The 15,915-nt window shown below is 35.8% G+C and overlaps 1 protein-coding gene and 1 pseudogene across 1 annotated transcript in view; one reads left to right on the top strand and one right to left on the bottom strand.

Annotated features, from left to right (window-relative positions):
* Positions 1-15,915, top strand: part of IL1RAPL1 (interleukin 1 receptor accessory protein like 1) — a 671,741-nt gene that overhangs the window by 325,147 nt on the left and 330,679 nt on the right. The window lies entirely within an intron of this gene.
* On the bottom strand, positions 5,717-6,608 carry LOC103091619 (elongation of very long chain fatty acids protein 5 pseudogene; annotated as a pseudogene).

Raw genomic sequence — 15,915 nt, 5'->3', positions numbered from 1 at the left:
CCCGTGTCCCCTGCATCGGCAGGCGGACTCTCAACCACTGAGCCACCAGGGAAGCCCCCCTTTAGCTTTTTATCACGGTTTGACATACAACATGGTCAAGGGAAGACTGTTTCAATGACTTCTCTAAAACCCCGTTGAATACTCAAAATGTCATCCATTATGTTGTTGAGTGTTCCTTATGGAAAAATTCATGATTTTTTTTTTTTTAAAGTTGTGTCCCTTAGATTTAAAACTCGAATTTATCTATCCTGATTAACTACAACTAGACTTATAGGATTCATACTGATTTTTAAAAATTTGTCTTGACTTCCAGGAAGTACAGGCTAAATTTAGTAGATAATTAAAGTAACTATTCTTAGCTAATACTATTGTACAATTATATGTTCTTCACCCACCCCCTCAATAACCATTTCTTCTCTTCCTTACTGTAATGCTTTAGATAATTTATCTTCCAGTCAACAAGCCTATTGCATGGACCTTTTATTACAGTCTATCTCAAAATCCTTTTTGAAATCAGCAGGCATGAATAAAGCAAACAGACAAATTTGGAAGATATATAGACCCTATGAATTATGGCCCATCTGCATCTTTTTTGAGTGCCAAAGGTATAAATTCAGCGATAAATACATTTTGTTACTACAAAAGCATTTTAAAATTGTGTTTCAGTGCATTATATAGCTTATTAGAATAGATAAATTTAGATGTCAAGGATATGCTAACTAATGCCAGTATAGTCTGTAGTTGTCTTGATTTCATTCAATATCTTCCAATTTTAATAATTTACAACTAGTATCAATGACACTAAGAAAACTTTAAATGGAAATGTATATGAGCTGGCTTTTGTTAATACCTTCTGCAATAAAGACACATAAACACAGTTTTGAAATCATAGGTATATTTTCTGAAAGGTTTCCACAGGATAAGGGCTTCATTTTGGAACTATTTTATACAGGTTTCTCCCCCTGCCACCTCCCACTCAGTTTATTAAAACTTAACATACTATCTGACATAAGTGATACGTAAATGGAGTAAATAATTTGTGTGTATCAGAGGCCAAGCATATTGGCTATTGTGGAAGCTTTGAAACCCTGTCCTAGTAGAGAAAAATAAGAAAAAAAAATATAAATAAAAGGGTCAAAAGTCATTGGCCTGCTTTCTCATTTATTCTCTTAATCTAGTTTCTGATGGTTACTCATCATGTAAGGATTTCTCATTACATTTCCAGAGTTACATCCCCAAGAAACCTAAATGATAACTAACTTAAAAATGCCAATATATTAAGCTTTAATTCAAATACAGCAAAATAAACATGTCTGAATGGGATTTAAGATTTAGAAAAACTTTGATTTATAAAAAGCAATTTAACTCAGAGAACTAAACATTAAATTGTAACTCAGAGACTCTTAGTTCAAATTTCATGTTCACTGACTCATCTATCCTTTTGAGATATCAATATTTTTAAAAATATATTTAACATTATAAGTGGTTCAACAGACCTAATTCTTTCTGTGATTTAAAAGTTATAGCTGTCTTTTAAAACTCTACTGATTCCCAATATTTTCGATTAATAATATATTTTTTAAATTTAAATATGAAATATTTTGAAAAGATAGAAATGGTACAGAATAATATAATACAGTACCTTTAAAACATTTTTCCCGAAGTTCAGAGTAAGAAAACCTATTTTATATCACATTTACATACATACATAAATATACAAATAACTGAAGCAAACTCTCCACAAAACACTGTTTAGATTTACTGCAGTTTACACTGATATTTCCTATTTTTTTTTTTACTTTATTCTTTTTAAAAATATAAGCCTCAATCTTTCAAAGTGATTTCAGACCCACAGTACGGGTATCATCCCACAGTTTGAAAACACTGATACACTATTTACATTTATGTATCCACCATTCATTCAGCTTTATAAGATCTTAACATTTTGCCATATTTACTTTAAATAAAAAAAAAATAAAACATTAGATAAATTCCAAGTTCACCATGTACTCTTTCTTTTCCCTTTTCCTACTTTCACCACAGAAGTAACTGTTATTTTAAATTCGATGTTTGTTTTCATGCATGTTTAACAGTTTTCACTTCCTATAGATGTGAAGAATATAGAGCATAATTTTGCATATTTTAAAGTTTATATAAAGCTATTATGCTCACCTATTCTTCTGAAATTTGTCTTTTTTTGGTTTATCATTATGTCTTTTTTTCAATTGAAGTATAGTTAATTTACAATATTTTATTAGTTTCATGTGAACAGCATAGTGATTGAGTGTTTTTGAAGATTATACTGCATTATAGTTTATTATAAGATAATGGCTATAATTCCCTGTGCTATAAATAATATCCCTATTTCTTATCTATTTTATACATAGTAGTTTGCATCTATAAATCCCATATTCCTACTTTGTCCCTCCTCCCTTCCCTCTCCCTTTTGGTAACCACATGTTTGTTTTCTATATCTGAGTCTGTTTCTATTTTGCATATACCTTCATTTTTATTATTTTTTAGGTTCCACATATAAGTGATATCATACAGTACTTGCCTTTCTGTCTCTAACTTATTTTACTAAGCATAATATTGTCTAGGTCCAACCACATTGCTGCAAATGGCAGCATTTCATTCTTTTTATGGCTGTGTAGTATTCCATTGTAATTCTGTTCTGAGTAATTCCATTCCCTTGTTTATCATTATGTCTAGATACATATCAAGTTTGATACCTGTAGCTCAAGTTTATCCATTTTAACTGCTCTATAATAGCCCATTGAATAAATATTACTCATTTTTTATTAATCTATTGTGATTGGTAATTTAGATTTTCTTGTTATTGTGGCAATAATGAACAATACTGTAATGAACATTCACGTACCTGCATCTTTATGCTCAAGAATAAGTGTTTCCCTAGGGTCTATAACTAGAAGTGGAGGCATGAAGCAATAAGACTTGCACATGTTTGACATATGTTTCCAAATTGTTCTTCAGAATAGTTGTTCTGATTTGTATATGCAGTAGTACTGTCTAAGAGTTTCTATTTCTCCATATCCTTGCCATTTATAAGTATGATAAAAAAAATAATGTGATTGAAATCTTGTCTAATCTTAATTTATATTTTATTGATCAGTAGTGAAGTTGAAACTTTTCAGGATTTTTTGTCGAGTTCCCTCTTCTATACATTTTCCCCATTTTCCTAATGGGATATATTTTTTATGTATGTATACTATGAGTATTTTTCCTCCTTTTTCTATCTTTTACAGTGAGGCCAGGTCTACACTATCAATATTATAGTAAAAATTAAGTAATTATTCAAATCAGCAAAAGAAAGGTCTCAGACTTGCTGTTCATGCTTACAATCAAAGTGTAGTAGTTTTTCTGGTTTGTTTTAGTTTTGATACTTGGTTCCTCTGCAAGAAAGGCATTTGAAGTAGGGTTTGAGGCCTAAGTTGACCTGAGTTAAGCTCATAATAATAGCTCTCCACTTGGGGTAATGTATAGCACAGACCTACATGTGTTCCTGTATTTCTCATTTTTCACAACTTCAGCAGTGGATCAAATATCTGGTTTGGATAATTTACCTCGGACAATCCATTGTTTCCTTAGTGATTTATTCTTAATATCCTCTCATTCCAAATTATTGGGGAAGTCAGTTACAATGTCAATGAAGAAAGCATACATTTAACATATACTTACTGTGTGCAGTATGTTGTAGTTGAGGGATGGGTAGATATGGATATTATGATATAATATCTTACTTCAACCAGAACATGGCTTCATTGGGGTCCTAATACCAATATACATAAATGCAGGGACTGTATGCTAGATTGGATCTGCATCTCAGGCTTTAGTTCCAGTCTCATTCCTTCATGGCCATGCCACCTTAGCATGCCACTTCCTCTGTGGCTTCTAAACACTTAGGTAACTCAAGACCATGTCTACTTTTTTTTTTTTTAGAATGTAAAAAAATGACATGCCAAGTCAAGGTTACAAATTGTTTTTTAATCAAAAACATTTTAATGATTAATGTATAGACATTATTTAACATTGTGGGTATATGCAGATGAGCTAAAGCACACTCTGGCAGCACACTATTGAATGTTATAGTTTCTGTAATGAAATATGTAAAGACATTTGCAAGCTAGTACCTAGTAAGACATACACTTACAAATAACGTACGTTCTAGATTTGATAAGGTAAATGTAAACAGATGCCGTGACTCCTTCCAAACAGAAAACCCACAAGACTAATTAAGAGAACCATCTGGCTCCCTATAATATGAATGTGCAAAATTAAAGCATGATAAACTGATATTTACATAAATATCAAACCACCAATTCATTTATACATTGTCAGCGACCTTCTCAGATGTGTCATGAGTGGTTCAATGAATGTTTTTTCCTCCTGTGGAGGAGGTATTCAGAGGCTAAATTCCAACACTTTAAAATGACACACACAACAGTCCTTATCTGTTTGATCACTGCCTCTAGGGTATGAGACATGATTTTATGATAAGCGGTCTTATTTTTAAACAAGTATTTCTAGACAAATCTTTAGATTCGAAGCAGGAAAAAAAATTACAGGTGCTATTAGATTTACATTAAACAAACCATCTCTGTCCAGTTTCCCAGTTCTCTCATGCTGCAGCTATCTGTTTAATTTTACCTTAAATTTAAGGTCCTTTCCCCACATTTATTCATTTTGGTAAGCTAGGCACATTTTCAAAAGAAGTTTGTGTCAAAACAGGTAGCAGCAGTACAGAAATCAATCCAAATTTGGACCCTGGCAACCAGTTCCCCACTACTCATCTATGGGACTCTGTCAAATGGTAAACATTTAATCATCTCTCTTGGAAAATATATATCTGCTCTCACAAGTGGAAAGCAAAATGGGCTTTGTCTCCTGTATAAAAACACTTAGCACTTCTGAAATTTAAAATGGGCTACTCATCCTACACACTTCCTAAAATCTTGAAGACAAAGAATATATATTGGAAGTTTCATCAAGACTGCTTTAGAGCCCCCCTCCCATTTTACATTATTAATAGTGGCACTCAATAAAAAAAAAGATCTATTAAAAAGTTAAACTGACTGTTCTACTAGACTTGAACCTGCCTGATTTAAAGCCAATATTACAAAACTGAAGGTGCCGATTTCACATGTACAAGTCACTTGAAGTCACACGATGGTTTCATAAATCACGGTCTTTGAGTTTTCTGAACGGAGCTATTAGAAATGAATAAAAACTTGAAACATACCCTAATTTAAACTAATAAGCTTTGGGCCCTGCTTTTTAAATTTTAAGGCATGTGTGTTTCTCTACTGTAACAACATTATACAAATTTACAATCACATGCATGATCTACAGTAAAAAAAAAAAAAAAGTGTGGATTACAGTGTTATTAAATTGTGAATCACAATTCAGCACCTATTATGCTATAACTAATGAGGCAACAGCAGTGTGGTGTACTACAACACCTCGCCCTCCACAGTTTAGCGCAAGGGTCAGCGAGAGCCCAGAAATGTTAAAACTCTTATGCCTACTTGGATAATCTGTCTACATTTTCTAGGAGTTTGGAACTGATGGAGGAGGTCCTGCATGAGTCACACTATTGTAGGCCAACTAGTTACAGCACCTGTTAACTAGCATTGGGCACAATTCATGTGTGCTTACAATCAGACGACGTGGTTCATAAGCTGTCAACCCTTGGGCCTCAGTCCTTATGCTGCTTCCTCGGCTTCACGTTGTTTTCCAGGGAAGAAAAGCTGCTGGTGTGGCCGTTTACGGCCGTCATGTAGCCGTTCTGGTGGTCCTTCTGGTGTTCTCTCCTCCGGGAGGCCCCCCTCTTGTTGTAGGTCTGAATATAGAAGTTTGTGAAGAGGGCAACCAGAGAAATCACGTATCCAATCTGTAAATACAAGCAACCAAGAGGGAAGGCGCACGGCTAGGTGACCCCGCAGCTGGTCTGGATGATGGTCAGCACAAACTGAAGCAGCTGCCCCTGCGTGATGTACTTCTTCCGCCAGAGGTACGGCCTCATGGAAGGGACGGATGACAGACTGTAGTACGAGTATATGTGGACGTGGATGAAGCTGTTAAGTGTGGCACCAAAATGAGAGTGGCCACAGGGGACCCAGTTCAACACGAACCACCAGATGTTGAGCATGGAGGCGCGGTGGTACCCGTGCAGGACTGTGATCTGGTGGTGGTTCTTGCGCAAGATGAAGAAGGTGTCCGTGAACTCGACGAGCTTGGCGAAGTAGCACCGCTAGAGCACGCGGGTGATTCATGTGTCTGCTTCTCCTGCACCGCGTGTGCCCTGACAGAAGTTGTACTGGCCCTCCCATACTCCCGTCACTAACTCACAGAACATAGAGAGAGAGCAGTGTGCGTCCAAGGTTATACACCGCTAAAATCCCCCGGCAAGAGAACGGCTGCCTATTCTTCATATATTTTGGTCCCAGCCATACAATTAGCAACTATAGGATGGAGCAGAGCAAAGTAGGGATATAATTATCCAGAAGAAACCATCCGTTTAGTCTGGGATCTCGGGAGCCGAGCAATGCCTGGTAATAGGTACTAGGTGCTGCGTCAGAGTGTTCCATTTTAAAACCTCTTAGGCCGAGGGCGGCTGCGGCTCCGAGAAGTGGCGAGGCGGCATTGGCGGCGGCATCCAGAGCCAGCCGAGCTGGGAGGAGGCAGGAGGGAGGCACCGGCCAGCAGGACCCGCCATCACAAATTGATATTCATAATGTACATATGTAACTTACTAAGTCCGTACCATAAAAATGACATCTGTTGTGCTCTTCAAAAGAATAATGGTGAGATTAATTTTTTTAAATATCAATTCATTGTACCACGTGGTTGGTATGTACTTGTAATTTAACACAAATATAAAGAATATGAATATCTTTTTTTCAATTCTATCAATAGCTCTTTGAGTGAGTATATAAATTCATTTGTAAATGATACCAAATCTAAATTTGAATTCTTCAATCTAAGCCATGGGCCAAGGGGTATCTTGCCCCTCATACTTCTCCAAATACCATGGAATTGCCTCTGACCTCACCTCAGTTGACTTATTACTCTTAAGCTGTAAAATGATTTGTAAGATCCCATCCATATCTAACATCTCATAGTTTTAAAGACATTCTCTTCGTAGTTATTTGTGATGTTACAAACATAGGATAAATTTCTTTGGTGAAAACAGTCTTATTTGACCTTGATGTACCACTTGGCATTTTTGGAAATAGAGCAACTCTTCTGCTATGTTGTTTCAGAGAAAACAAATTCCCATATTATCCCAAACTCTTCAGTATAAGGCTATCAGTATGTTTAATTCTTCATGAAGTTAAGGTTTTCTGTGATGTGGTGCCATGAAGTAATTTTGTGATAAAACAAACACTTGGTTCAACCAACTAGAAAATACTGGCATCCTACAAACATGAATTCATTAGAGAGGAATTCTGAGCTGCAGCTTTCATAAACTAAAATAACTATGCTAGTTAATGTCCCAGAAGTTCTTAGTAAATATAAAGTACAAGAAACTGTCAGTGCTTCAAAAGCAGAGATAATATCTTATCCTTTTTATAACCTCAGTTATTAACTAGAACTTGCCACATAGTAGGAGACCGATAAGAACATTCATGGATTGGAGTGTTAAGTCATTAATTTTCAAACCTGTATCCTTTAAATAACAAAGGATTGTCTTCTATTATTTCTCAAAAAGGTGGGTATGTGGCCCATAGGTTTCTTACCTTTGCTTTACATTCCTTTAGAGCTATGATAAACTAAGGCATTTTTTAGGAAAAGTGACTCCTAAAATATTTTTGTTAATGTTTCAAATGTGGAATTATAGTCTGAAGATCATCAGGGCATAGATAAGTGCCTGTGGCATCCATTTTTTATAGTGGCAACCATTGCTTATGTGTTTCAGGTGCTGCCTGCAGAATTTTTTCGTATATGAGAAATATAAGTAAATCAACATTATAAAGTCTATAGTATCTAAAAAATACAACAAACTAGTGAATGTAATAAAAAAGAAGCAGACTCACAGATACAGAGAACAAACTAGTGGTTGCCAGTGGGGAGAGGGAAGGGGAGGGGCAATATAGAGGTATGGGATTGAGAGATACAAACTATTAGGTATAAAATAAGGTACAAGGATATATTGTACGGCACAGGGAATATAGCCAATATTTTATAATAACTATAAATGGAGCATAACCTTTAAAATTGTGAATCACTATATTATACACCTGTAACTTATATAATATTGTACATCAGGTATACTTCAATTAAAAAAATAAAGTAAAACAAAAGCCACATGAGGCTAAAACGAAAACATATACCTATGCAAATACCAAAAAACAAGTGTGTAGGGGATTGGAATATTGTTTATGACTAGAAAAGCTTGACTATTTTTATTACTAGATACTTATATGCATGTCACATGCAATATGACATTTGATTATGAAACAGTTTTAGAATAATTAAGGTGAATTAATTGATATTCATGAAATAGCCACGACTGCTACAAGATGGCCATTTGGAAATGTGCCCTAAGACAGGGATCTGCAGACTTTTTCTAAAGGGACCAGATAGTACATATTTTAGTCTTGTGAGATATACAGTTTTAGTCCCAACTACTCAGCTCTGCTTTTGCAGCACAAAAGCAGCCACAGACAATGCAAAAAAAGAATAGGCATGGCTGTGTTCCAATAAAACTTTTTTTTTTTTTTTTTTTTTTTTACAAACACAGGCATGGGCCATAGATTGCTGACCCCTCTCCTAAATAGCCATTGACCTCATTCAATTTTAAGAATTTGAAACTTTTAACAAAAATGTTACAGTTCTTCATATAACTTGTAAGAACAGTAATTCTTTTTAAAATAAATGAATGAATCTCAAAAAAAGGAACCTAAGTTTCATTTTCATTATTTGAATGGAAACATGATTTTTTTCTTATATTTGATTATACATGTATTGAGCTAGACTTACTTGCTCTTACCACTAGACTAGCTGTTATTAAATATACTTAGATAGTAATTTTTTAGATTATTTTCCCTAGAATATACTCGAATCTTGGACAAATGTCTCCTTATCATTGAACTTTAGGTTTCATGTCTGTAAAATAAAGGGTTAGTCATGATTTCTCTAAGGAATCGTCAAACTATACAATTCCGTGTTTCTGTGGGTGTCATATCATTTGCCAGTAGGAACAATGTCCTTGTTTAGAGACTTCTTTTAAAATTCTTTTATTGAGAATGTCATTTCTCCAAGAGATCTTATTCTCTTTGAAAGTCACTTCTAGTTTCTGTATGAAAAAAATGTCTTTTAAAATCAATACCAGTGAAAGTTAATCAGGGATAGAATGATTACAGGACGCCTTGCTTATCATTGGAAAGCCAAGATAGTGATCTCTGTGATTATCCTCACATCTGATTTGAAAGGACAGAGAGGCAGCTTTTCTGGCCATCCCACTCTTACTTTGTGAAATGTCCCCACTATAATCCCTTTGTAAGATGGCTGCCTGCCTTTATTACCATATTCTAAAGAGATTAACCAATATTATGCCCAAGTGCCCAGGATATCCCCAGCCCTACTTCCATCTTAAATTTATCACAGATTCAACATAGTCATAAAGGGAATAATCAGAAAATCTTGTCACATCTCATCTCATTATATTATTGTGCATAAGGAAAAAATAGTTTTAAGGTATAGAGAAGAATGAATCAGGTCATGCAGCTGCTTCCCAAATGCTCAATTTGTCTCCGTTATTTTTCTCCCTGAAATGCAGAAATTATTCATATTGAGATAAAACTGTTCCCCGCCCCCCCGCCAAACCAAGTCTTCAATGCCTGCTTCAATGCTTTATTAACGCATAATAAAAGGTAACTGTAAGGATGTCGATGCAAGTGGTGGGCAAAGATCACCAGATTTCTTCTTCATGCAACCCTCTGCAAGGTTTTGCCTTCCCAGCAATCCCATGTCTGTGGGAACTGGCTTTTCCTCCTCCCTCCTCCTTTTGAATGGTTACAGTGGAAGCAAACACATTTTTACAAAGTGACCCCACCTCATCTGTAGAGATATAGCCAGAGGTTGGCTCCTGACCCAGGCTGAGCTAATCTGAGTCCATTCTCAGGATTTTAGAGTTAGAACTGGGAAATGATCGTCCAGTGAAACTTTGAGCTCTTAAATGGAAATGTTGCAAACTCACAGGCTGTTGGCAGTAGATATTTTCTGACGTGTGCTTTAGATATAGAACCAAAAAGTGATTCTACTGGCGGGGGTGGGGGTGTGGAGAGAGAGGGGGAGGAAAGGAATGAAACAAATATATAATGAGAGGCAGAGTTGAGATATGAAGAGCAAATTCTGGTTTCTCCACAGTTTTTGGATAAAGCTCCATTTCACACCATCACCCTGCCCTTGGGTTGTTTGAGATAGCCATATATGCGTTTAAGAAACTACCTTTTGCTAAAACTAGTTCAAACAGGTTTCCATAACTTAAAACCAAAAGAACTAATTGTGAAGTTTATTTTTTACTCTAAACATTCTATGAAATATAGACTATAAATATAATGCTTACAAAAATATTCTTTTAAAGGTGCTAAATTACTGAACAAAACTACCCACAAGATACTCCCCAGAGAAAGAGATCACAAAATGTGTGTGTGTATAATATTTTTTCAAAAAATAAGTTTTGAGTGCCTTCTGTGAAGCAGGCCACAGTGGTAGGTAGGCAACAATGAACAAATACAAAAGTATCTAGTCTATTGGGGGAGAGATATATTAACAAAATACTCACAAAAATTAGTAAATGATTAAAGACTATGGAAAATTCTGTGGCGGAGAGGTAAGGGACAGGGAGCCAGGTAGAGGAAGCAACATATGTGAAGGCCCTGTAGCTAATTCAAGCAAAGAACTCCAGGGTTGCTAATCCAAAGGATTTTTTTCACAAAGCCATTTATTAATTAGGTCCTGAAAGCATCACCTCTGTTTTCTGATTACCATATTTAGCTCTCATGTAGGAAGAGCATTTTTCGTTTGTGTTCCAAATTTACTTCTCAAATAGTTTAAGACCCCTGTTTCCTTACCATTATTCGAGAAAGACATGTAGTATACAATGTTATTTGCACCATCAATTTGTTCAGCAAACTTTCTTTGTAGTCAGATCAAAAAAAAATCATCTCAGGTATATTCATGGTTTTACCATGGATCCGTGAGTGGATTAATGAAGTCCTCGTTAGAGAGCGATTGTGATTGTGGTAGTGTTCCAGCACATTATTCCAGGCCACCAGCTCCATCTCACTCAGGTGGGGTCCAACAAAAGTATGTGAGCCCAGAGCCATGGGAATGTTCATCTCCATCAAAAATTAATAGGAAAAGACACTCTCTTTAGCAAGATTTACTTAGGAAAGCAGCACGCAAGTGCTTTCTTGGGCTAGCATCCCTCTGTTCTTAAACCACAACCAATGCTACAGTAACATTTCAGTAGTAATCTAACAAATGGTGTCAAAGATATAAGAGAGAAAAATTATACTTTGTGATTTCTCTAGGTTTCTGAGCAATGCATGAACTCTTTAACTGTATACACAAAGAATTGTACATTTAGTTGCCATGGCACTGCTTATCTGTTGTCTTTAGGAGGAATAAAATGGTACTTTAACTACTGGGACTCATCCCCCTAGGTATAATTGATAAAGCTACCTTTCCTAACTTTGAACCAGAATCCTTCAATGGGCAAAGACTTTTTGTTGCTTTTGTTGTTGTTAAAGAAAAGATACTTGTTCACAAACCTAGGGTTAACCCCGTTCTCGACAAATGATAGCTTTAAGCAAAGATTACAGTTTACTGAATCTAACTAATAATTCACATATAATAGATGGACAACAAGTCAAATGGCTGTCAGGGAAATAGCATTTTCCCAACATGTGTCCTCTTGAGTTACTATGTCTAAGCACTGACGAATGCTTGCTACTAATGACCCCTGGCATTAATAATGAGGCTCTAATCAAAGATCTGTTGCATAACCTGCCCTTGATAAGAAATACTTAGTGTTCCTTAGCATATGGTCAGGGGAGAGTCCAGTGAGTATGGTATGTGAATTTAAAAATTCCTCACTGTGCACCTTAGTGATGGAAAGTATGAGTGATTCTAGGACAAACGTGAGACTCCATGTGTATACTTATAGGTGTGACACCCTTGCATAATTATTAAGACTGTCCTCTGTGCTCTCATAATACTGTGCCCATGCTTCCATCATGACACTTTTCACTTTGCTTCATAATTTTCTTTCTACACCATTGAGTTACCAGCTTTTAGAAGTACAATGGGCCATTATTATTATTGCTGTTGTTATTATTATTCTTGATTACCAAGTGCCTAAGAAGGAAGGGCTCAATACCTGCTCGCTGTATTATTCTCAAAGAATCTTCTTTGAGAAAGCTGTGTTCATTATGTCTTAACATTCTGCAAGAGTTACAAACAGATGAAGCAATTAAGTCTGAGAACCATGGATTACTGGATGTCCAAGATCAACTCTCTTCTAGGGTAATACCCTGGGTTGAGGTTGGCCTAGTAATAATAACTCTGATTTCACCTTATCTAGAGAAGCTTAGGAGAAAACACCCCAGGATTTAGAACGCTTTTTAAAATTTTTTATTAAATTATTGATACCTTTGAGAAGACTCTAGAAGCTACACTTTTGGAAGTCCTTAGGAGCAAAGACAAGTTATTTCCTGGACCTGGCATATATTTCAGAATGAAACAAATGAAACATCCTAACAAATTGTCTTTTTTTTCCTTTTTTTTAAATTGAAGTAGAGTTGATTTACAATATTGTATTAATTTCTGCTTTACAGCAAGGTGATTCAGTTATACATATATATACTTTTTTGTATTCTTTTCTATTATGGTTTATTAAAGGATATTGAATATAGCTCCCTGAGCTATACAGTAGGACCTTGTTGTTTATCCATTCTATATATAATAACTTACATCTGCTCACCCCAACCTCCCACTCCATCCTTCCCCCAACCCCCTCCCCCTTGGAAACCACAAGTCTGTTCTCTATGTCTATGAGTCTGTTTCTGTTTTGTAGGTAGATTCAATTTGTGTCATATTTTAGATTCCACCTATAAGTGATATCATCTGGTATTTGTCTTTCTCTTTCTGACTTACTTCACTTAGGATGATAATCTAGTTGTACCCATGTTGCTACAAATGGCATTATTTCACTCCTTTGTATGGCTGAGTAGTATTCCATTGTATATACGTATCACATCTTCTTTATCCATTCATCTGTCAGTGGACATTTAGGTTGTTTCCATGTCTTGGCTATTGTGAATACTGCTGCTATGAACATAGGGATGCATGTATCTTTTTGAATTATAGTTTTGTCTGGATATAGGCCCAGGAGTGGGATGGCTGGGTCATATGGCAGTTCTATGTTTAGTTTTCTGAGGAGCCTCCATACTGTTTTTCATAATGGCTGTACCAACTTACATTCCAACCAGCAGTGCAGGAGGGACTCCTTCCTACATCCTCTCCAGCATTTGTTATTTGTTGAGTATTTAATGATGGCCATTCTGACCAGTGTGAAGTGGAACCTCATTGTAGTTTTGATTTGCATTTCTCTAATAATTAGCGACGTTGAGCATCTTTTCATGTGCCCATTGGCCGTTTGTATTTCTTCTGTGGAAAAATGTTTATTTAGGTCTTCTGCCTATTTTTCTTTTTTAAAAATTTTTAAAGATTTATTGATTTCATTTATTTATTTTTGGCTGTGTTGGGTCTTCATTGCTGTGTGCGGGCCCTCTCTAGTTGCAGTGAGTGGGGGCCACTCTTTGTTGCGGTGCGCAGGCTTCTCATTGTGGTGGCCTCTCATTGCAGAGCATGGGCTCTAGGTGCATGGGCTTCAGTAGATGTGGCTTGCAGGCTCAGTAGTTGTGGCTCGCAGGCTTAGTTGCTCCATGGCATGTGGGATCTTCCCAGACCAGGGCTGAAACCCGTATCCCCTGAATTGGCAGGTGGATTCCTAACCACTGAGCCACCAGGGAAGCCCCCTTCTGCCTAATTTTCAATTGGGTTGTTTGTTTTTGTTTCTTGAGTTGTATGAGCTGTTTGTATACTTTGGAAATTAAGCCCTTGTTGATCACATCATTTGAAAATATTTTCTCCCATTCTGTAGGTTGTCTTTTCATTTTGTTTATGGTTTCCTTTGCTGTGCAAAAGCTTGTAAGTTTGGTTAGGTCCCGTTCGTTTATTTTTGTTTTTATTTCTTTTGCCTTGAGAGACTGACCTAAGAAAACACTGATTCGTTTTATGTCAGAGAATGTTTTGCCTATGATCTCTTCTAGGAGTTTTATGGTGTCATGTCTTATGTTTAAGTCTTCAAGGCATTTTGAGTTTATTTTTGTGTATGGTGTGAGGGTGTTATTCTAACTTCATCGATTTACATGCAGCTGTCCAACTTTCCCAACACCACTTGCTGAAGAGACTCTTTTTCCCATTTTATATCCTTGCCTCCTTTGCTGAAGATTAATTGACCGTAGGTGTGTGGGTTTATTTCTGGGCTCTCTTTTCTGTTCCATTGATCCATATGGCTGTTTTTGTGCCATCACCACAACGTTTTGATTACTATAGCTTTGTAGTATTGTCTGAAGTCTGGGAGAGTTATGCCTTGTGCTTTGTTCTTTTTCTTCAGGATTGCTCTGGCAATTCTGGGTCTTTTATGGTTCCATATAAATTTTAGGATTCTTTGTTCTAGTTCTGTGAAAAATGTCATGGGTAATTTGATAGGGATCACATTAAATCTGTAGAATGCTTTGGGTAATACGGCCATTTTAACAATATTAATTCTTCCAATCCAAGAGCATGGGATATATTTCCATTTCTTTGAGTCATCTTCAGTTTCCTTTAATAACATTTTATAGTTCTCAGCATATAAGTCTTTCACCTCTTTAGTCAGGTTTATTCCTAAGTATTTTATTTTGGGGGGTGCAATTTTAAAAGGTACCCTAACAAATTGTCTTGAATCAGATAGCTCCCTGACAGAAATGAGGCAAATTTTTCATCACTAATTTTGCCTTTGCAATAAAATTCCTAAGAAACAAGTTAATTTGGCAATGGTGAAACAAAAAATTCTGCAGCATCAACACTGCAGATACAAATGGTACTGAAGGTAGTAAAATTGAGAAGTATGCGTCTTTTATCTTTAGTAGTAATTTTTATATTAAAAACTCACCACCCAAACTGTACTAAAGTTATGGTAGCTTATACAAAGGTTTTGAGAAATATGAATGTGATAATGTAAAAGGGATTAAAATTGTATATTCTGTGAGATTTTACAATTTATTTTTCTTCCATGATATAAAAACAAGTATTGAAATCTCAAAGTTATTCCACATAGTAATACTGTAAATACAATAATGTATTATATTTAGAAAACTTGACTCAATTTACTACTTAGAAAAGTAAGTAGTAGTATTTTGCATAGTTTAATGGTTGGCCTTCTAAACAAATGCATTTAGTTCCTATTCTCCCATGATAACCTCTATGTTACCTTGTATAATTCTTTGTGAACTTTGTTCTCTCTTTTAGTTTCTCTAACCACATCTAATTTTGATTTAATTAAAAAATCAGATCCCTCCCTGTGATAGACTATGGACCTCTTCCTAGCTTGGTGGCTGTCCCAAAGTCATTTCTGTATCTTCCATTCCCAAGTGGCCTGCAATATTCATCTGGAATCCATTCAGTCCTTTTTGCATTCAACAATACTCAGTATATTGGGGAAATTTTCCATCTTTTTTAAAAAATATCTTAATATACCTAAATTATGGTATGGTAAGGCTCCATTAATTCAAGCTAATTGGGGAGAAGGTGACTTGAATTTATAGGGAAAGGGTTTGT

The sequence above is a fragment of the Lipotes vexillifer genome, unplaced genomic scaffold, assembly GCF_000442215.2.
Source record: "Lipotes vexillifer unplaced genomic scaffold, Lipotes_vexillifer_v1.1 scaffold784, whole genome shotgun sequence".
Lineage (NCBI taxonomy): Eukaryota > Metazoa > Chordata > Mammalia > Artiodactyla > Lipotidae > Lipotes > Lipotes vexillifer.
This window is presented reverse-complemented; position numbering and strand designations above follow the sequence as displayed.